This window comes from Stylophora pistillata, chromosome 6 (assembly GCF_964205215.1).
Source record: "Stylophora pistillata chromosome 6, jaStyPist1.2, whole genome shotgun sequence".
NCBI lineage: Eukaryota > Metazoa > Cnidaria > Anthozoa > Scleractinia > Pocilloporidae > Stylophora > Stylophora pistillata.
Genome location: NC_142524.1, coordinates 8,244,556 through 8,265,807, shown reverse-complemented (window position 1 = coordinate 8,265,807; position 21,252 = coordinate 8,244,556). Strand labels below are relative to the sequence as shown.

Sequence of the window (21,252 nt, the reverse complement as noted above, 5' to 3'; positions counted from 1 at the left end):
AAATATTGGACATGTTCACGGAACAACGCATGACGGGTAATTGCTCGACAAAACCCCTTTTGGGAAAAAAATTCAATGCTTGTTTTAAACTTGCAGAGAATTATTTCATCAATTAAACTATCAACAAAATCACTATGTCTAATTCTCTCCTTTGCGACTCTCATCGTGATTAAAAAATTGACACATGATACTTCAAAGTTATCTTTATTTAATTGTTTTCCAGCCTCAGGAGAATTTGTTTGTCATTTCCAGCAATATCCCTAAATATTGCACTTGGCGGGACTCTAACTGAGACATTTTCTCCACTATACATCCCGACGACGACACCAGCGTCTCTTTCTTGGGCAGTGAGTATGCTCTGGTTTGAAAAATAAATACAAAACATATTATATTCCTGCGTTTTATTGAAAACAACATGCAACAATCATCATAAAAAACATCCACGAGGCGCAACTTGTGACGATTAAAAGTTCTAACAGGTACGGGCATTCATCACGATCGCAATAAATTCAGAGATTCCTAGCTTAAATAAAACAAATGTTGAAGGTCTAAGTGGATAAAACGTGTCAGTTTAAGAACTGAAAATCGAGTAGTATCAACATATCAAAAGGGAGGAAATTCGTGAAATAAAGCAATCAGTAGGCATCAGAGTAGGATCAACGAAAATTACAGATTAGAGCTTACAACAAATCTTCGTCACAGCTTCTGAAATATGCAGGGCTGTATTAAATAACTGAATAGAAGGTACTGAAAATATTTGACTTTTCTGCGAATACTCCCATTTCGACTCCGCGTGGTCCTATTTTGTCCAAACCTTCGTTTTGTGTCAGAAATCTCGCCATACATAATTCACCTTAAGCTTAAATCTAACCCAGATACAGTTGTTTGCGCTTCTATGAAAAATATGGGATACTCTGATAGAAAGTAAGGCTTAATAAATTACCTGCGGAAAAGAACAATTATAATCGGAAACAGCGCTTCCAACTGCTTCTATTTCTGGTGCTGGTGCCGCTGCTGCTGCTGCCGTTGCATGACCAGCTGCTGGTGGTATTACTGTTACTGGCGATGCAAGCACCTAACTCACCTTAAGCTTAAATCTAACCCAGATACAGTTGTTTGCGCCTCTATGAAAAATATGGGATACTCTGATAGAAAGTAAATCTTAATAAATTACCTGCGGAAAAGAACAATTATATTCGAAAACAGCGCATCCAACTGCTGGTGGTATTACTGCTACTGGCGATGCAAGCACCTATCGGTACAATTAGTTTGTATCAATGTAGAGCTTTACACTCAACCATAAGAAAAACAAATGTCGGCGAGTCTTTCTCGAAAACAAAATGAACCTGGTATTCTTATTTCGTGGATTTAAGCTTGCGGGAAAAAGGTTGGATGGCGAAGCCATGGCATTAAGTTACTACAGAATGTCAGTGTTGAATACTAACAACAATAACACTTACTCTTACTGTGCATCAGCTTTTTCCTATAACAAAATAAATACGATGTTAGCTGTAAGCTTCGTTTTGAGTAAATGCACCTTCTTCATCTGAATAAATTAATTGTAAACAAAATTCAAGTGCATTGTAGATAATGTAATTAATCTTGGTGTTAAGCACTGACATCCTGTAGCCTTTTTCAGTTAATACTTTGCCGATGCTTTTAACGCTCTATCTTGTTGGCGTCGCAGTTCTCTATGTGTCCTCCAATTGCTGCCGGTCATAAATGGGGTTAGATTGGCCCCATCTCTCAAACAAGCATATTCACCTGTTTTTTCTATTGTACCTTTCCAAACAGACATTGTTAGTGAACATTTAAAGAAGGTTAAGAAAATAATTATTCGACAGCACTTTTTTCTGAGGAATCACCTTTCTTTTTCCTAATTCGTTTGAAGCCAAGTCGGGCTATTGCTATGCACGTTCATAGCGAGTAATTAAAATCGCCTAACATGCCAGCATTTGTCTAGCCCCTTTGAAAGCTACCTGACAATTCTGCTAGCCATGTCATATTGAACGGCAAAAAATGACGAAACAAATCTTGTGATATGTTTCTTACAATACCACTGGTTATGAATCACGAGCATTGAAAATGCTCTTAATAAAATACCTCGTGGGGTTTACTCCCGCTAAAGTTGAAGTATTCGTAGCCAGTAGGTTTGCAATCTGACTAGAGGTGTGCCTGGTAGAGAATTGAATATCCTTTTGCTCTCCTTTCCTGTATCAACGTTTCCAAACGCGATCTTCGAGGAATTGCTTTCTTCGAGACATCCTCTTCTCGCAAGAGGGCAAACGTTCTTGTAACAGATGTGTTTCTGTTTACATTATCTCGCCACCTTTGCAGCAGGGTTGAGGCCTGTGCGTCTACTTCAGATTAATCGATTGGAGCGGAAACTTGGTCTTCAGACATGTTCGAATTCCTTTTGAGTAAGTCTCGGCCTTGCGAACGTTTCGCACTGATCAGACGAGGAGAGGGAGGGGACTTGAGTTAATGTCAACTCGACAGCCTTTTTTTTTAAGTGCGACTAGGATATAGAGTAGTCGGAAATTCACGTGGTCGGTAGGAAGAGAAAGGAAGCTTTGTCTTTAAAATGAAACGTGACATTTGAACGACGGAGTATGCTGATATGATAACCTGCAGAGCATGGGTTTTTGGTTTAAGAACGTTCATTTATCCGGAAGCTTATTGGAAGGCAGCCCTTTTTAGAGATTGAAAATAGTTTGTTTGGTTTTCTTTTAGTTTGCGTTTTTCCTTTTTTGTTTTTCACTTTTACTGAAATTTTACAATTCCTCCTTTAGTGCGAGAGAAGTGTTGTTTGTGACTCTCAAGCCAACTGGCAGGAAACTGTCATTGAATTTCCTGCCACAAAGGCGACAGAATCCATTTTTTGTCGTCAAAGCAGCTTACATTTTCGGTTCGCTAAACAAAGAACGAGTTGTCGTACTCTTCCGTTGTATTCCAACGGAAATCGGCGAAATTGCGCCATCGGTTCTTGTTGCTCCACCACCTCGGAATAACCTCAAGCTGGAGAATAGCCTGTTGAAACCGGCACGCCAAACATCCAGTTGTCTCTTCTTGCTCTTTGTCCACGGTTTCCTTGTATATAGATAAAACCGTTGATAATTTATCCTGCAAGGAATATCCCTTGGAGGCTTCTCTTTTGCCGTGTGTTTGAGTTCTATGTTATCGATTTTCTTTCCGAGGATTTGATCAATTTCTCTACAAATTTGGAGGAGGCGACGTTGTGATCAAGTCTTCTGCTTGAGAATAAAGGTGAAGGCAGACCGGCACGGACTACCCATGTCGCTTTTGTGGTCGCGTCGCATTATCGCCTTCAAATTGTATTTTTCCTCTCACAAACGTGTCTTATAGGATTTTCCTTTTTTGGTCATTGATCTCATTAACCCTTTCCTGTGTGTTATATTTTACTATCGGTGTTTCAAAAACAAAATGTTACAAAAATTTTGGAATATAACAGCCTTTTGCAAATCAAACAAGGCGACAAAGCGAGAGGGCAGCCAGAAAGAATCATAGACAGGTCTCTGTCGGGGGTCAACTTTGCCCCAGACAATCGGCTCTTACACATACAGAAAAGCCAAAAGGTCACGAACGTTTATTGTCATTTGTCACACCGTACCCCAGGCAGTTAAAACAGTTTACACATCCCATCAATGTGTTTGCCCTCATAACTGCCGTTTTGTCAATGATCTCATTAACCCTTTCCCGGTGTGTGTGTGCGTGTGTGGGTTTTTTTACTATCGGTGTTTTGAAAACAAAATACTACAAAAATATCGGAATATGACAGCCTTTCGCCATTCAGACAACCCAATAACGCGAGAGGGCACCCAGAAAGCATCATAGAATGGTCTCTGTCAGGCGTCAACTTTGCCTTTAAACAATCGGCTCTTACACATACAGAAAAGCCAAAAGGTCACGAACGTTTACTGTATTTTGTCACACCACACGATAGTTAAAAAATTCAAAACACTAGAGTCAGATGTACAATCAGACCTTGCAGAAAACAGTTTTCATAAACCTCCGATCATCTTTTACAAAAAGGAAAAATCCTTTCAAGACAGGCAAGTGAGAGCAAAATTGTCATTTAAAGGTGATAATGATAATACCACGCGACCACAACAGCCACAAAGGGAACTGTGCCATTCTGTCTTCACCTTTTTTCTCATAGACTTTGAATAAGGGGCCAACCATTTAACAGTTAACTCTTAAGGGGGGATGGGGGATTTTGAAAAAAATTTCCTGCAACAGCTTGTTTGAAGGGAAAAAGTGCATGCAGGCCAAATGTAACAGAAAAAAAAAGAGCACTTAGAACGGAAAAAATATCCTGCCCAGCAGATTGCTAGAAAAAAAAATTTCTTGATGACCAGAAATCACCCACCCACCCCGCCCCCGTCAAATGTTAAATGGTCGGCCCCTAAACCTATACTGCAAATTAAACTTAAACAATCATGCATCTTTTCATCAGGAGAACCTATTCTTATTTATTCAGCATGTTGTTCTTCAACGTTTACGTTAGCAATCAGCAAGAACTTGTTCATCTGTTGTTGCGAGAAAATACAGGTCAAACAATTTTCCAATTATCCCGATCTCCTTAAATGGGTTGCTCACCACTTTTGTGAAATAAAAAAAAAAAATAGAAACTGCTAGTTTCATCTGAGTAACACGAGCACTATTTCGTTAAAAAAAAACTGTTAGGAAAAAACGTTGGTGTGCAGTCAATGTTTCAATGCTCGAAGATTCTTTTACAACTAATCGGCGCACTCTTTTAAACAGGCCACAGTCTACGCGAAAATAGAGATTAAAGATGCTGTCGTTCTGACTTGGGTGGTGCCGAATGACTGGAAGTGGCCCATCGCTTCTCCTCCGATAGAGGCGTTTGCTAGGAAGTGGAGACTTGTTCTGGCTAGAGGAAAGCTTTGGCTCCAATATTACAGAGGTGTCGAATCTATACGAATTGCTTTCGCGTGAGTATATCAACGGCCATTCAATAGTACCCGTATGGTTAGGCAATCCCTTTAGTTTCTCAGTGATAAAAAGGACATTGCATATCACTGAAAACAGAATTCATGAATCATGGCAGGCTTTGTTCTTCTCATACTGTTGAACAACGATTCGTGTCCATTATTGTACACTAATGTATAGTTCAAGTTGTTCGTCAAAGATTTGAATTAGCTTCAATAACTCGAAACAATTTACCTAGTAGGGGATAACCTTGTCCTATTGTAAATTTACCTGACTTTGGCAAATTGTTGAATAAATAGATAAACAGGCTAAACTTTTATTTTATTTTTTCAAGGTTCTTCATTGAAAAGATAAGAAACAATGGCAAGAAAGTTATCATCAGTCGGAGTCACATCAAGTTAAAGGAACGCAGAGGGCACGGCTTCATGTTCCCTCCCGAGTTTGCAGAGGGTACAGAATTGCGAGTGAATTGCCGCGTAATCGAGTTAGCCGCTCTCCTGAAAGAGAAGTCTTGAATGACTGTTGAACTGTATAGACATCCAGTACTAAAACAAGTTATTACTCTTTGAGCCTAAAAATATTAACTTTAATTTAACGCAAACTACTGAAGCTTACTGTGTAATAGTATATTGTCTAAAAACAATGGAATGCTACCGAACGAATTCACCGATGAACAAGCGGATTGGGGAGTGTTGTTATACTTCATTTCGTTAATATTTTATCCAGGAATGTTCTTGATTGAAGTGAGAGAAGATCATATTTTAAAATTAGTCAGAATATTCCCTAAACTGGGTTGTTGGTGAGATATCGTGAGAGAACTTCAGTAATGTTATTGCAAACGTGAGCCTCTCCTCTCCAGTCTCGCCACATATGCTCATTGAGAAAAAATCGCAAATCATAGTTCCTGACGCCTTTCCTCATCTTAACTTTGTATTTTAATCTAGACCAAGCCGATTCCACCTCTTGCGTATGCACGCCAGTAACCGGGTCCACAAAATTACCAGCATACACTACAACTCGGTGGGTCTGGACAGTTCGTGCATGGGCTGTTAAGTTGAAATAAGCACCCCAATAAACCCCCGATCATCTTTTACAAAAAGGAAAAATCCTTGCAAGACATGCAAGTGAGAGCAAAAAGGTCATTTAAGGTGATAACGCCACGCGACCATAATACCCACACAGGGACCGCGTAGGTAAAGGTTTATTTCACAAATAAATACATGGCAGCCCTCTAAGGGGCTGAATTGCGTATTTACAAAAATTGTAACAGATTTCTAATAGTATGACTAATGTAAGAATAATAATAAGCATGCTCAATACAAGATCTCATTAAAAATGTGTTCCTGAACCTATTTGTTTTCCACCATGGTGTTTCAAAACGCCTGCATCGTCTTAGATGGTAAGACGACTTATGGGCTGAGGGTAAAAGATTATTTAACCGGTTACTCTTACCATGTAAAATAGAATTAAAGGTCTTCTTACAAATATTTTCATTGTAACGTTCAATGCTTGGTTGTTTATTGCTGACTAAAGCATCGCTGTAGTCTATCCCCGTGAAAATAATAGCCAGCGCCCTAGTTCTATACCTCTTGTAGTACTCTCATAAATCGCAAGTGAAGAGCATCACAGGTTGAGGAGCTAGAGCAGTACCCATAACGTCGTTTTATTTTCTATTTTATGCTGGTCAAGTAAGGTACAGTTAATGTTTTGTTAATTTTTTAGAATTTTTCAAACGTCAGGAGTTAGGCGAAAATAGCGTAATCGTGAAACGGACAGGCACTCATTAAATCTACTGTTACTCAAAAGCCCTCATTGTTCCGGCCTTCAAACTTAGCAGGCATTAAGTACGGAAACTGTTCCATTGTATGTGTAAGTATTAGCTGAATGGATAGAAACACTTAAGATTTATGGCGTGTAAAAGAAGACGAAAAAGGTTGGAAAAATCAATCCCTTTTTTTTAATTTTAATCAAAAGTAATTTTAATTATAATGACATTGGTGTAAGTGTAACGAAAAACCGGTAAAAAGTGAATTTTTTACGAATTTTTAAAGACAAAAAACATAGATCCGCATAGCGTACATATGAGACTCGTGTTGCAAGAAAATTCATAAAAAAATCTCACATCAACCCTTTTCTACGCCAACTACAGCAAACCATTGTTAACGAAATGGACAATTATGTGTATATCATTTCGTGTCAGTTTGGTTTGATTTTTAAGTTTTCTTAGCCCTGCAAAAACAGACTCAAAAAACCCCTTTTTTCGAGCTTTTTTGGTCTCCAGCGCATGCCCAGTAGTCATTTCAATACTTTTGAATACATCAAGTTGTAGTCCTTAATACGACCTTTCCAACGATGTATAGCTTGTTTACATTCAATGAGATGGTGCTTAAAAAAACGCGAAAAGCCCTTAATCCCCAACCCTCATTTCTCTCAAAATATGCAAATTTGACGAAAAAGGGCTAAAAAATCCAAAATATTTATTGAAATGTCTTGAAACTTGGTGCACGTAATAGAAACTATGCCATAAACATTCTCTGAAAATTTCAGCTCTCAACTCCCAAGAATAAAAGTTTTAGCAGTTTTGCGATCTAGCCCTAGTTTCAAGGTTGAGTTTCGTGTCAAGCCTTGTGTAGGATATATACCTATACCAAGGATTTTTTGCTTTACGTCAGATTTCTAAAACTAGAGGGAATGGACGTTACTTAAAATCACTGAATAGGGAATGGTGCAAACTATGTACACACCAAATTTGGGCTTCTTTGAGATATTTTTTTTTGCCTGATTCTCCAGAGATGTTAATGTCGTTACCCAAAATTTAGCCCTAACTGCGATAATTTCTACACTTTTTATCAAATGATATGAAACCTTGTGAAAATATAGTAAGTAACCATGTCTACAAATACGTGAAAGTGCGGCTTCTTTACTTAAAACCTAATTTTTTTATGAATTTTTTTTGGCATCAGGGCTAGTGGCTAACTACCTCAACCTTTCAATCTCTTAGCGTCTCCAGCACATGTGGATTCACACCTTTAGAGAATATAAATACACCGGTGTGTTTCCCTTACTTAGATCTTTATTATGGTATATAAGTTGTTGTAGTTTGATAAAATGTTGGCAAAATAATTGGACATTTGTCATGATCTTCGCGTCTCATTTTCTGAAAGTTGAAAGATAAATATTAATAAACTGAAAAATATTTAATGAAATAGTATAATATAACTTATTTTATTATGAAGCATAATCTCCTCAGACTTGAATATCAGAATTTCATGGAAAACGTTCCTTAGTGTCTTATCGCTTCACTTTTCAAGCTTGTCGGAGTCACTTTTCAAACGAAAGTATCAGACAGAAGAACAGTAGCTTGGATGGGACAGAATAAACCAATTATTGTTCAGTTTAGCATCTAAAGGAATAAACTAGTGAACGCATACATAGACAGGCCACTGGTTCATGAAAATAAAATTTGTGTGAATAGTAGCATCCATAAGTTTCGTAACATTTTCTTTCTCAAGTTTTTGGTTTGATGCATGGAAATCGAAATCTGCAAAACATCTGGCGGGAGTCGCCCAAGGGTTTGAATTCTGGGAAAAATTACATTGACGGAGATCACTGTAAATCATCGTTCACATAGTGGCTTCAGTGGCATGCGACATTCATGACTCATCGTTACTTTTAAAACTTTTGAAAAGGGAGGGGCCCAAAAAGAGATCAAAGACCAATCAAAAAATCTATCACAATTTTTTCACGCTGTCTGCATCGAACCAAAAGGCTCTTAGTCAGGCAAATACTTTGTAATGACAGACAATGAAGAATATGGTTGTCTAGTAGGTTAGGGTGTCGAATTCGAAATCCCAAACGAGATCTCATGATACAACATCCAATGAACGTTTCCCATCAAGACTTTATTTCCAATACTTCAAATAGCCGACCAGAGTTGGCTCACAAGTGGTACATATAACTGTTTGTTCAACTGGTGCATGTGGTAGAGACAATTACCAGAAACTGCGTCAAAGATGAAAAGACGGATAACACCAAAATGGATGGATAATTTCCTTTATCTAGGTGTTCATTACCTTTGAAGACAGGTGTTACCTAGCCATTTGTATCTGACCCATGCAAATGCAAAAATTGATGAGCTCGGATAACGGTTTCATTTTGCGGCACAAGCCATTAACAGCGAGGTGATACTGGAGCGAGGAGAGATAATCGAAAGTAGACTGGGGAGGGACACTTTTTACACCCTAATAATCTGTACCGTTGTACCTATGTCCCCTTATTAATTTTTGTAGCTATGTCCTCTGACGTAATGTGATACAGTGACCAATCATCTGTTGCAATCTATCGAGCTAAACGCGGCCTGGAGACTGTTGTAGTTGTGTCTTCGGGCAATAGAACTCATTTTTTAAGGAGATCTGGATAATTGGAAAATTGTTTGACCTGTATTTTCTCGTAACAACAGATGAACAAGCTCTTGCTGATTTCAGGGAAAGTTGCTACCCACAGGGTCATTGCGAACGAGTTCACTAGGCTCACTCGCACACACATTACTTTCCCTGAAGTTCTTCGTTACAGCCGTGAGATCGTATCCTTGTTCTAACGTAAACGTGGAAGAACAACATGCTGAGTAAATAAGAATAGGTTCTCCTGACGACAAGATGCATGATTGTTTACGTTTAATTTGCAGTGTAGCGTTAGGGGCCCGACCATTTAACATTTGAGGGGTGGCGGGTGGGTGATTTCTGGTCATCAAGAAATTTTTTTTCTAGCAATCTGCTGGGCAGGATATTTTTTTTCCGTTCTAAGTGCTCTTTTTTTTTTCTGTTACATTTGGGCTGCATGCAACTGTTTTCTTCCAACAAGCGCTTGCAGGAAATTTTTTTCAAAATCCCCCACCCCCCTCAAGAGTTAACTGGTTGGTCCCTTATTCAAGGTATATGAGAAAAAAGGTGAAGACAGAACGGCACAGTTCCCTTTCTGGCTGTTGTGGTCGCGTGGTATTATCATTATCACCTTTAATGACAATTTTCCTCTCACTTGCCTGTCTTGAAGGGATGTTTTCTTTTTGTAAAAGATGATGGGAGGTTTATGAAAACTGTTTTCTGCAAGGTCTGATTGTACGTCAGACTCCAGTGCTTTGTGGTACAGTGTGACAAAGGACGATAAACGTTCGTGACCTTTTGGCTATTCTGTATGTGTAAGGGCCGATTGTCTAGAGGCAAAGTTCACCCCAAACAGAGACCTTTCTACGACGCTTTCTAGGTGCACTCTCGCTTTCTCGCGTTGTTTGAATTGCCAAAGGCTGTTATAATCCAGTATTTTCGTTTAATTTTGTTTCGAAACACCGTAAAAAATGAAGTCACAAGAAAGGGTTAATGAGATCATAGACCAAATGGCGGTGATGAGGTCAAACACATTGAAGGTATGTCTAAGAAATGGATTTCACACACTCCCAATCCACCTGGATACGCAATCAGCCTTTGCTGAAAAAAAAAAATTTTTACATGCGATCATCTCTTAAAAAAAGGGAAAATCCCATATGATACGCTTGTGGGAGCAAAAATACAATTTGACGGCGATAATGCGACTCGACCACAAAAGCCACATGGGGAGTCCGTGCCTATCTGTCTTCACCTTTATTCTCACGCAGGACACTTGATCACAACGTCGCATCCTCCCCATTTGTAGAGAAATTGACTGCATCCTCTAAAAGATAATCGACCTTTGCAGAATGAAAGAAGTCAGAAAACAACTTTATTTGCTGCTAGTTGCGCGCTTTGGTTCATATAAGATTTTATTTTAGCCGCTCGAATTCCGAGTGTATATCTGGTGTTTCCTGCCTTAATTTAGCTGACAACACAACCAAAGGAATAATACACCGGGGATAATCTATGGGAGCGGAAGTACCTGAACAATGATTAGAAATTGACCAGAGCTCAACTTTCTTGCAGCGGAGTTCAGGGTCACGTCTCAAGTAAATCATTGGTTGAAGATCGTTTTATTTTAAGCTAGCTAACAAAAAAACCAAATGATAACAGGTTAAGTCAATACTTTTCAAGTCTCTGAGGCACAAGAAACATTAAACGTTAAGTGGATCATACGAAGGGACAACATTCTCTAAGGCCTCACTCATGCCACATTTTTTCCATTATTGCCGGAAAGGTTTTTCTGTATGTACAGATAAAAATCGACCGCCCTGTGTGAGGTATACTCAGGATAACCAGAATGCATTATCCTTCAAGCTTTTCTCTCATAATGAAAGAATAATAATGGGCTTGCGTTGATGCTTCTTGATGACATCATTTATGTGAACAGTTAACATTTTCGACAGGGCAAGCGTTGCAGGACAAAATACTATTGAGGTCTTCCAAGGTCGACTGTTACAACCAAGGTGATGAGCAAATTATGGGAATTGTTATTAACCATCACATGAATTATAAAACTTTGGTACTACAGTTCCTATCTTCTTGATGTCATGCGGTTCCAAAAGAGCCCTCAACAATTAGTTACCACCGGAAGCTTTAGTCTATTCGAGCCGCAAAAATTTGTTCCCAAATACCTCAAAAGTCGCCACTCTCCTGAAAAAAGTCTACCAACAATTTCACGCTACACGGTAATTTTGATCAGTCCGAGGCTATGAATTTACTGCGAATCTCAGCATTAGCAGACGGCAACATGAGAGAGTTGATAACTTGGTTACAAGGGCGTGGATTGCTGCCAAATCCACTTCGTTGTGGAAATTGCAATCTGGATATGGTTATTTCTGCGCGAAATGCAGATCATCTCTATGGCTATCAGTGGTAAATGCTATTGTTAAAATATTTCTCATACAGCAGGTTATTGTCATTTGAAATATTTAAATAAAAACAACCGCGAACTGGCAAAGTAGCGATCACGAGCTGCGAACTTGGAGGTTTTTCTGGCCTAGGTTTTAACATCTACTCACTTTTCGGCGCTCAGGGATCGAAACGTTACTGTATTCTTAGATAAAATTCTTCATGAATCATGTAAACTTACGTACTAATGCCGGAACACCAGGCATGGAAAATGCTACTAAAGAATTCCCTGCACGTACTGATGGATTAACAACATCTTCGATTTCACGCCAAGAATAAATGTTCATAAGTATAGGAAAAGATGTATACGTGAGCCGTTTGTACACGGTGGACATCAACTAGAGCTCAAGATGATTTTTTAATATCCACTTTTTCGATACTTATTATCGTTCTAGGCGCTGTAGAGGATGCAGAAAGAAGAGAAGTTTGAGGTGTAATTCCTTATTCGCAGATTTCCCAAGGTTACCACTAGGGAAAATCTTGGTCTTTTTGTACCTGTGGTCAAAACATAATTTATCCACGTAATCAATACAGGCTTGGTGATCACTTGCTGAAAATTTCAATCGCGAACTTAATTCGGAATACATCGTTTTATCTATACCTGAATAGTTTCCATTATTAAAATTGCGAACCTTACCAAACTGGACATTGCAAATGATCAGGAATCGGGTTGTTAAAATCGACGATGTCATTTTTGTCCATCAAAATGTTTTCGAGGAGGTATAAAAACCAAAGTAGCTTCTTTTTTTAACCTTGAACAGCTGACGCTTCTCCTCAATTTTCGCGTAAAAGCACTGCACGTTCAATTGAACTGTGTCTGACACATGCCTATTGTTTCACATTAATTACAAGAACTGAAGGCGCAATTTCGCCGACTTCCGTTGAAAAGCAACGGAAGAGTACGATAACTCGTTCTGTGGTTAGCGAGCCGAAAACGCAAGCTGGTTTGACGACAAACGATAAATTCTCTCGCCTTTGTGGCAGGAAATTCAATCACATTGTCCTCTGAGTCCTTGAAAGTCGCAAACAACACTTCTCTCGCACAAAGGGAGGAATTGTAAAATCTCAGTAAAGTTCGCAAGGCCGAGATTTACTCAAAAGGAACTCGAACATGTCTGAAGACCAAGTTTCTGCTCCAATCGATCAGTCTGAAGTAGACGCACAGGCCTCAACCCTGCTGCAAATGTGGCGCGATAATGTAGACAGAAACACATCTGTTACAAGAACGTTTGTCCACTTGCGACAAGAGGATGTCTCGAAGAAAGCAGTTCCTAGAAGATCGCGTATGGAAACGTTGGTAAACGAAATGAGAGTAAAGGATATTCAATTCTCTACCAGGCACACCTGTAGTCAGATTGCAAACCTACTGGCTACGAATATTCCAACTTTAGCGGGAGTAAGCCCCACAAGGTATTTTTTTAAAGAGCATTTTCAATGCTCATGACTCATAAACAGTGACATTGTAAGAAGTAAATCACAAGTTTGTTTCGTCAATTTTGTGCCGCAAAATTGTCAGGTAGCTTTCCATGGGGCTAGATAAGGGCTGGCTTTTTAGGCGATTTTAATTACTCGCTATGAACGTGCATAGCAGTACATAGCAGTTGCATGACTTGGCTTCAAACGAAGGGAAAAGAAATATGACTCCTCAGAAAAATGCTGTCCACCAATTCTTTTCTTAACCATCTTTACATATTCACTACCAATGTCTGTTTCAAAAAGTACAATAGAAACGACAGGTCAACATGCTTGTTTGAGAGATGGGGCCAATCTCACCCCATTTATGCCTGTACTCGCACTAATCACGCGTGTCATTCCATCGATTCACGGTTCATTTTCTGGTTTCTGGAAACAAGGTTTTTTCAAAGTAATATTTGGAACAATTTTGGCATATGATTTGTGGAAGAATTTTCTCAATTATAAACGACATCGACTCAAAACGTTCAAGCTAAATATGAATGTGTCAAGCAAAAAATAAAGTAATATAATAAATTAATTAGTTAACGAACAAGCGATGACGTCATAAATCTTGCAGCACTACTTTGAGCAGTCTGAGGAAGTGAGCATTTATGGCGCTCAACGGGAGCAGTTAAAGGACAAACAAATCAGCGTTTCAAAAACTACTTAAAGACTTCCAAACAAGAAGCTGAGCGTTGAGCTTGCAACATGTCTTGAGAATGATCCATTTAATTTAAAACCAGTACTAACTGATGCATCTTTTACTAATGTTCATAGCACGTCATTATCACGATCTAGCCAAGTGCCCTAAATGTTTTATTATTGACTTGAAAATCTGCCTGAGAAATGTAATAATGATGATTGCTTTGTAGCATGACGATACTGAAATCTACTAACCGGGGTTCAGAGATGGTTAGAGTTTTCAATGGTCTCACAAATGGATACAACATCCAAAATGCATTCAGACAAAGGACAAAGAAAGTCTTCATATTTGACTCTGGAGGTTGGTTGTTATAGTCATCTAGAATAGCAAAGTTTTGGCATGTGTACAGGTTGTGCTGAGGTTACAACTATTTCCCACATTGAATTACTCCGTAATTATTAACTAGAGAAAAAAAAACCCATTATAGATGTGAGATGAAGCACTGATTATGAAAGTTTAAACTTGCTTAAAGTTTACTTGACATGTTCACCTTTCACAACTTTTGATGTTACGCAAGATTTTGAATTGTAATTACATGAAAATTTTCTGTTTAAAATCTGTGTAGGTAATATTTTGAACAATTCAATAACAATTGTAGAAATTCTTGTTCCATCGATAGCATTGTTAACTGCAGTAACATCTGCAGCAACATCTCCGGTAACAACAACGGGATCATCTGCAGTAACATTATTATCAACGGTAACGTCAGCATCAATGGTTTCCTCAGCAACAGAGACACCCGTTGTTGCTCCAATAATATCTACAGCTGGTCCTTTGCCTTCAGGAAGTGATGCTAGAGGTAGACATCATTTTATTTTGACAAGAATTTTTACTAACTACATGTGAAAGAGGAATTAGGTTATCTTCAAAACCAAGTTACTTAGCTAGCCATATATTGCCTGTCACTCAAGTAAGGGATATTAATGGATCTTTAAAAAGGTTTAGCACATGTCATTCTTTTACACCAAAGTGATGTCAGATTGGAAGAGCCAGTCATTCATATCCTCCTTTGAGTGGCAAGTAACCTGAGTTGTTGATTGTTTTCCCATCCTTTAAAACCTCTTTTCATTCACCAAAGACAATGAGATTTTACATTTTTACAGTGCCCTATTGAAAACCCCCTGGTGAAATGGGCCATCTGTATAAAGAATTAAAAAATCATTATTATCATTACTATAATTATTGTTATTTTTATTATCTTATGCATTATACTGTTGTCTATATTGATGTCTACAGGACATGGTGTGAGTCTCGGCCATGAAGGCAATTCTGAAGATCTACAGATAGTGTCTGTAAGATCTCTTAACCAACTGACTGGTAGGAAACGTTTGATACATTGTGTGGCTTTTATTTAGCAGTATGTAGTGGTGCTTACATGTACGGTACAGCTTTTGTTGTACTTTCTAGGCATTAGTATTTTGGTTTTACAAGCATATTACAGTTCTAACAATCAGACTGGGGCATTACTTTCATTATTTTGTGAGTGCATGAATTGCCACAGAAATACTTGCAAGTGTACCTTGTCTTCTCCTTAAAAGGCATACATTTTTTTGTAATTAATGAACATTTCAGTATAAAATGTACTTACTTCATTTTGAATGGTTCTCCTGCCATCACAATTTTGTGATTCCAAATAATACTTAAAAATTTGCATGTGATCTATGTCCCTACTAATTGAAGAACTGACAACTGACATTGTTTTTGTTCTGTTGCAGCCCAGACGTCTATTGTGGATGTGTTGAAAGGGAACTATGGTATGAACAGTCATATCAACAAAACAGAAAAGTCTTAGCATAAGCCTAAAACAGTGAAAGTATCAATTTAACCAGCATTCATTGTTACATTTTATTGATTTTGACCATATTCTACTTGAAATAGATATACTTTGTTGGAGGGTGACTTTCTTATTTGCAGGTATGAAACTGATGAAAATGAACTGTTCACTTATACCATTACAGATATAATCTCAACAAAAGGCACAACTCAGGAAATAAATGAAAACGTCCAGTCTGGTATGGATACATTTTTGTGATTTTCATTACCAACATTGAAGGGTCTGTTTGGTATGGTAGAATCTGAGCGACTTAATTCCTATTCTAATTGGCTTATCAGCAATGATTGTATTCAGACCAGTCAGCAAGGAGTTTGTCATTAAATTTGCTAGCACCTATTCATACAACTGAGAGAAAAAAACTGAAATGGGAAACTCTATAAAGTTAATTGTGTACTATATTAATTAAATTAATAGTCAAGGCAAACTAGGCCACCACACAGTCCTACCTTATGTTTGGCCAAACAGTATATATATTGTCATAGTAACAAGTTACAACAAATTGCAAAAAATATTGACAAAAGAATGAACAAAGAAAACTTAAAAAGGCCACAATCCCCATCTGCATTAAACCCCTCATATTGGTAGCAACTAAACACTATAGGTATACTGTTCTCTGGTAAACTGTAAGTGCTACATTTAATCCTAAATTATTACAAGATGTAATTGAGGGCCTGATCACAAGTATCTCCTTTGTTTGGCATCTGTTTTTCAATTGTGATAGGGGGACAAGTGAGTTGCCAAAAATCCATGGAGGGTGCTGAGGTCTTTGGTGAGGACATTTTTGATAATTTTTTTCAAATACTATAAACTTTCTTGAAACAACGCTGCCATGTGTTCTCCCACACAGCAAATTTTACCTTTCTGTGAGAGGTAGAAGCTTGTAGAGACCATGAAGTTGGCCAGTTAGCAAAAATTAGTAAATCAAACACAAGAAAGGGTCACAGTTCCCTCATGATTTCATACACTAGTTAATCCCTCAAGAATATAGGCCTCTAGGAAATGGTTGGGCACCAGTGGTAGATGAGTTAAACAAGATGCTAATTCTGCATTAATAGCAGTTTATCTCTATCTATACCTATATAATGGTACAGACTCTATTGAATTAATTACAGCTTCAGAGTAATAATTGAATGTCACCATAGATCATGATTAAAGGTTGTTCTTATTTTTAAAGGTCTGATTAACTGATTGAAAAATTGTTTTGATAACAGAAATTGAAGGACCCTTACAGCAGGTCCAACTGCTGTACCTCCTCCTTGGGAGAAGATTACTGTGGACCCCATGCCCATTTACGTTTGACCGGGCAAGGATTTTGTTTATGTACTCAGGAAGAGACAAATTTGGCGAGATGTTTGAAAGTGTTGGTCTGTGCATAGTTGTTTTGTATCTTGCAGTGTTATATACATACTCTTTTTAATAACTATATTTGATTTAAACCTGGGATTTTGTTTAGGCTGTTGTACAGAGTCACCAAGACCTGACACCAATTGTGGTGATCCTGTTTGATGAGAGTGATGAGAGTGTCAATGTCATCAGGTAATTTAAGCTAAAAACTATCAAACAAATAATCATTCATTCAAATTTTACAAAACAGAACATGCCAGAAGTAAATGTTTTTATCTTGAGCTTAGATTATCTGAGAAGTATTCCACTTCATGTAAGAATAGATATTCACAGATGAATGATGTAAATGTTTCTTCCTTCTTTCATCCTTAAGACACAAACTTTGTTGACTCTATAGTTAGTTCACAAATATTAGATCTAAGTCTTTTGCCAGTCTTGTATTGTTTCTTAGTACAGATTAAAGTATATTCCTTTTATTCTGAGGGACACTTAACGAGGATACAGAACTATCAAAAGTGTTAGGCTGCTGCTTGGTCTTTGTGGCACACAACAGATCACCTTGTGTGTCACAAATGCTTGAACGTGTTGGTGAAGATCCACGTCCCCTGAGTGGTGCCCATGTCTTGATTTTACAACAAGTTGGTGTTACCAAACGTCAAGTCATTGCTGCATGGTTGTCAGGTATGTGATGTTATTGATGCATGCCTCCATGTTTCCTCAGAGAAAGCTCAGACCAGCCTCAATAAATTAATGATCCAATTCTCTTATCACTAGGAGATAAACTGACTGCAGAAGAGGTGATCAGACATGCCACAGTGAACCTCCATCATGTAAAGGCCATCTCTTCACAAAGGTATACTTACAGTAGACTTTACATATTTTGACTCCCTTCTATGTAATTACTCACTCACTGGGTTGTTAACAATTGAAAGGAAAACAAATGGTCAAGCCTTTTCTATGCAGTAAAGTAAATGGAAGTTGTTTGCTATATACATATAATTAACAATTATTCCACGAGCGCACGTTGGATATGAGATGATAGATAGCCAACGAGGCGCGTAGCGCCGAGTTGGCCATGATAATCTCATATCCAACAAACGCGAGTGGAATAGTTGTTTTATTAAAAACACTACATTCAATTATTGAATTTTATCAAATCTTTAGCTCCCTTTCAATTTTGAGCTTATGCGTACGCTTACCATATCGTAGTTTATGGTATATTGGCTCATATACCATAATGGCTAAGCCAATGAAAAGTCTTGAATTGCATTATCCAATGATCCAGTTTTTAATAATAAATGATATGAAATCCTAAATATGCAGGTTGCTCTCTTATTTTGGTATTTAACAGAAAGAATTAATAATGACATAATTGCATGCTGTTTTGAAATGACAAAGTCACTTATTAAAATGCACTTAATAGCAGTGATACATATACCGGTAGCTACTTTGAAAAACAGTTGCATGGTATGGCACTGTGTTCAGCAATATTAAATTGGAAGTTTATCTAACGACAGGCAACAGTTAGAGGACACAAGAGAATTGCGACAACAACAAGATGCAGCTTACAAGCATCGGTAAAGTATTATTTGAAAAGGCTACAGGATGTCAGTGCGTAACACCAATATTAATTACATTATCTACAATGCACTTGAATTTTGTTTACAATTAACTTATTCAGATGAAAAAGGTGCATTTACTCAAATCTAAGCTTACAGCTAACATCGTATTTATTTTGTTACAGGAAACAGCTGATGCACAGAAAGAGGTATAACAGTTATTATTGTTATTATTCAACAATGACATTCTGTAATAACTTAATGTCACCATCCAACCTTTTTCCCGCAAGCTTCGATCCACAAAATAAGAATATTTACCAGATTCATTTATTTTTGAGAAGATTCGCCGACATTTTTTTTTTCTTATTTTTGAGTGCAAAGCTCTACATTGATACAAACTAATTGTACCGACAGGTGATTGCATCGCCAGTAGCAGTAACACCACCAGCAGCTGGTCATGCAACGGCAGCAGCAGCAGATATAGAAGCAGTTGGATTCGCTGTTTCCGAATATACTGTTTCCGAATGTAATTCTTTTCCGCAGGTACTTTCTATTATTATAAGACGTACTTTCTATCAGAGTATCCCATATTTTTCATATATACTTGCGTAAATAGCTGTATCTGGGTAAGATTTAAGCTTAAGGTGAGTTATGTATGGCGAGATTTCTAACACAAAGCGAAGGTTTGGACAAAATGGGACCACGCGGAGTCTAAATTGTAGTATTCGCAGAAATGTCAAACTGAGGTGGCTGCTTCAGGTTTCCAGAATTTTCAAGCTGTATAATTTTGATTTATCCCTACTTCCAATTTATTTACGCATGAAATAACAGATTACCATAGAAACACTATAGCGTCTTAAAAACACTATTTATTTTGGCTTAAATAACAAGTAACTGAAGCACTAGCACGGTATCCCCCCCGTTTTTTATCGTTGAAAAGTAATAAGCGTGTCAAGAAAGAACCTTATGCAAATGAGAAATAATTGTTAACAAAATTAATCAAGCGACGTACTTGTAACAATCTGTTGTTCACTGACAATACTTTCTCTCAGACACAACAACACCATATCTCCGTGAAGGTGGTGAAACCCTCTGGAAACATAATCATTTTGACAGTAGACAATTCAAGATGCGTTGAGGTGAGCTAACTGATGGTAATATTCTCCTCAACCTTCTATTCAGTAATTTAATACAGTCCTGCATATTTCAGAAGCTGTGACGAAGATTTGTTGTGAGCTCCAATCTGTAATTTTCGTTGATCCTACGCTGATTCCTACTGATTGCTTTATTTCACGAATTTCCTCCCTTATGATATGTTGATGCTACACGACTGGTCAGTTCTTAAACTGACACGTTTTATCCACTTAGACCTTGAACATTTGTTTGCAATCTCTGAATTTATTGCGCTCGTGATGAATGCCCAGACCTGTTAGAACTTTTAACCGACACAAGTTGCGGCTATACCCTTACGAGCCTCGTGGATGTTTTTTTTTTATGATGATTGTTGCATGTTGTTTTCAATGAAACGCAGGAATATAATATGTTTTGTATTAATTTTTCAAACCAGAGCATACTCACTGCCCAAGAAAGAGACGCTGGTGTTGTGGTCCGGATGTTTAGTGGAGAAAATGTTTCAGTTAGAGTCCCGCCAAGTGCAATATTTAGGGATATTGCTAGACACGACAAACAAATCCTCCTGCGGCTGGAAAACAATTAAATAAAGATAATTTTGAACTATCATGTGTCAATGTTTTTATCACGACGAGAGTCGCAAAGGAGAGAATTAAATATAGTGATTTTGTTGATAGTTTAATTCATGTAATAATTCTCTGCTAGTTAAAATCAAGCTTGGAATTTTTTCAGAAAAGGGGTTTTGTCGAGCAATTTCCAGTCATGCGTTGTTCCGTGAACATGTCCAATATTTGGGAAAAACCTGTTAGGGAAAATCTTATCAACAAAAAACGTGCTGATGTAAATTTGCCTAAGTATCAATGCCTAAGGATCAATGTTTAATAAACTGCTGGTGTTTGAAGAATCATCCTCTGTGGTTTTCTCTTTATTTCACAAATAATCGCTTACAACATCCATCATCAAATACTGTAAAGTACATTCTTCCCTTTCCCACCCTATTCACTCCTAAGGATCAATGATTAATAAACTGCTGGTGTTTGAAGAATTATCCTCTGTGGTTTTCTCTTTATTTCACAAATAATCGCTTAGAACATCCATCATCAAATACTGTAAAGTACATTCTTCCCTTTTCCACCCTATTCACTCTATTTACTTCTTTTGTGTGTTATCTACCGATATTAGCACGGGAACATCGAATAAAATATTTACCTGAAACTTCGTAAATATCACGTTCTGCAATTGCACAAAAATATTGTTATTTGAAAATAAAGTGAGATATTAACTGGAATTTCGTAGAACCCACGTTCTGTACTTCTGCTCCGTTGATACGATTCAACGTCGGTTGAGGAGGATTAGATCGTCGACGTTTCGCTGGTAACGTTAACGATCTGATTCGTGCTCGTTGTCTAGGAACACGTT

The 21,252-nt window shown here is 37.8% G+C and overlaps 1 long non-coding RNA gene and 1 pseudogene across 2 annotated transcripts; both read left to right on the top strand.

Annotated features, from left to right (window-relative positions):
- Nucleotides 1–2,044: 2,044 nt before the first annotated feature.
- Nucleotides 2,045–5,651, top strand: LOC148728067 (uncharacterized). Its single transcript, XR_015988979.1, has 3 exons — nucleotides 2,045–2,420; nucleotides 4,786–4,976; nucleotides 5,309–5,651. It is a non-coding gene; the product is annotated as an uncharacterized LOC148728067 (long non-coding RNA).
- A 7,101-nt stretch (nucleotides 5,652–12,752) lies between these two features.
- Nucleotides 12,753–19,766, top strand: LOC111324702 (uncharacterized; annotated as a pseudogene). The gene is made up of 15 exons (XR_015988636.1): nucleotides 12,753–13,217; nucleotides 14,135–14,265; nucleotides 14,564–14,764; nucleotides 15,202–15,282; nucleotides 15,681–15,719; nucleotides 15,924–15,977; nucleotides 16,521–16,568; nucleotides 17,011–17,102; nucleotides 17,253–17,338; nucleotides 17,631–17,824; nucleotides 17,918–17,996; nucleotides 18,661–18,720; nucleotides 18,888–18,911; nucleotides 19,117–19,245; nucleotides 19,755–19,766. The product of XR_015988636.1 is annotated as an uncharacterized LOC111324702 (transcript).
- Nucleotides 19,767–21,252: the final 1,486 nt, after the last annotated feature.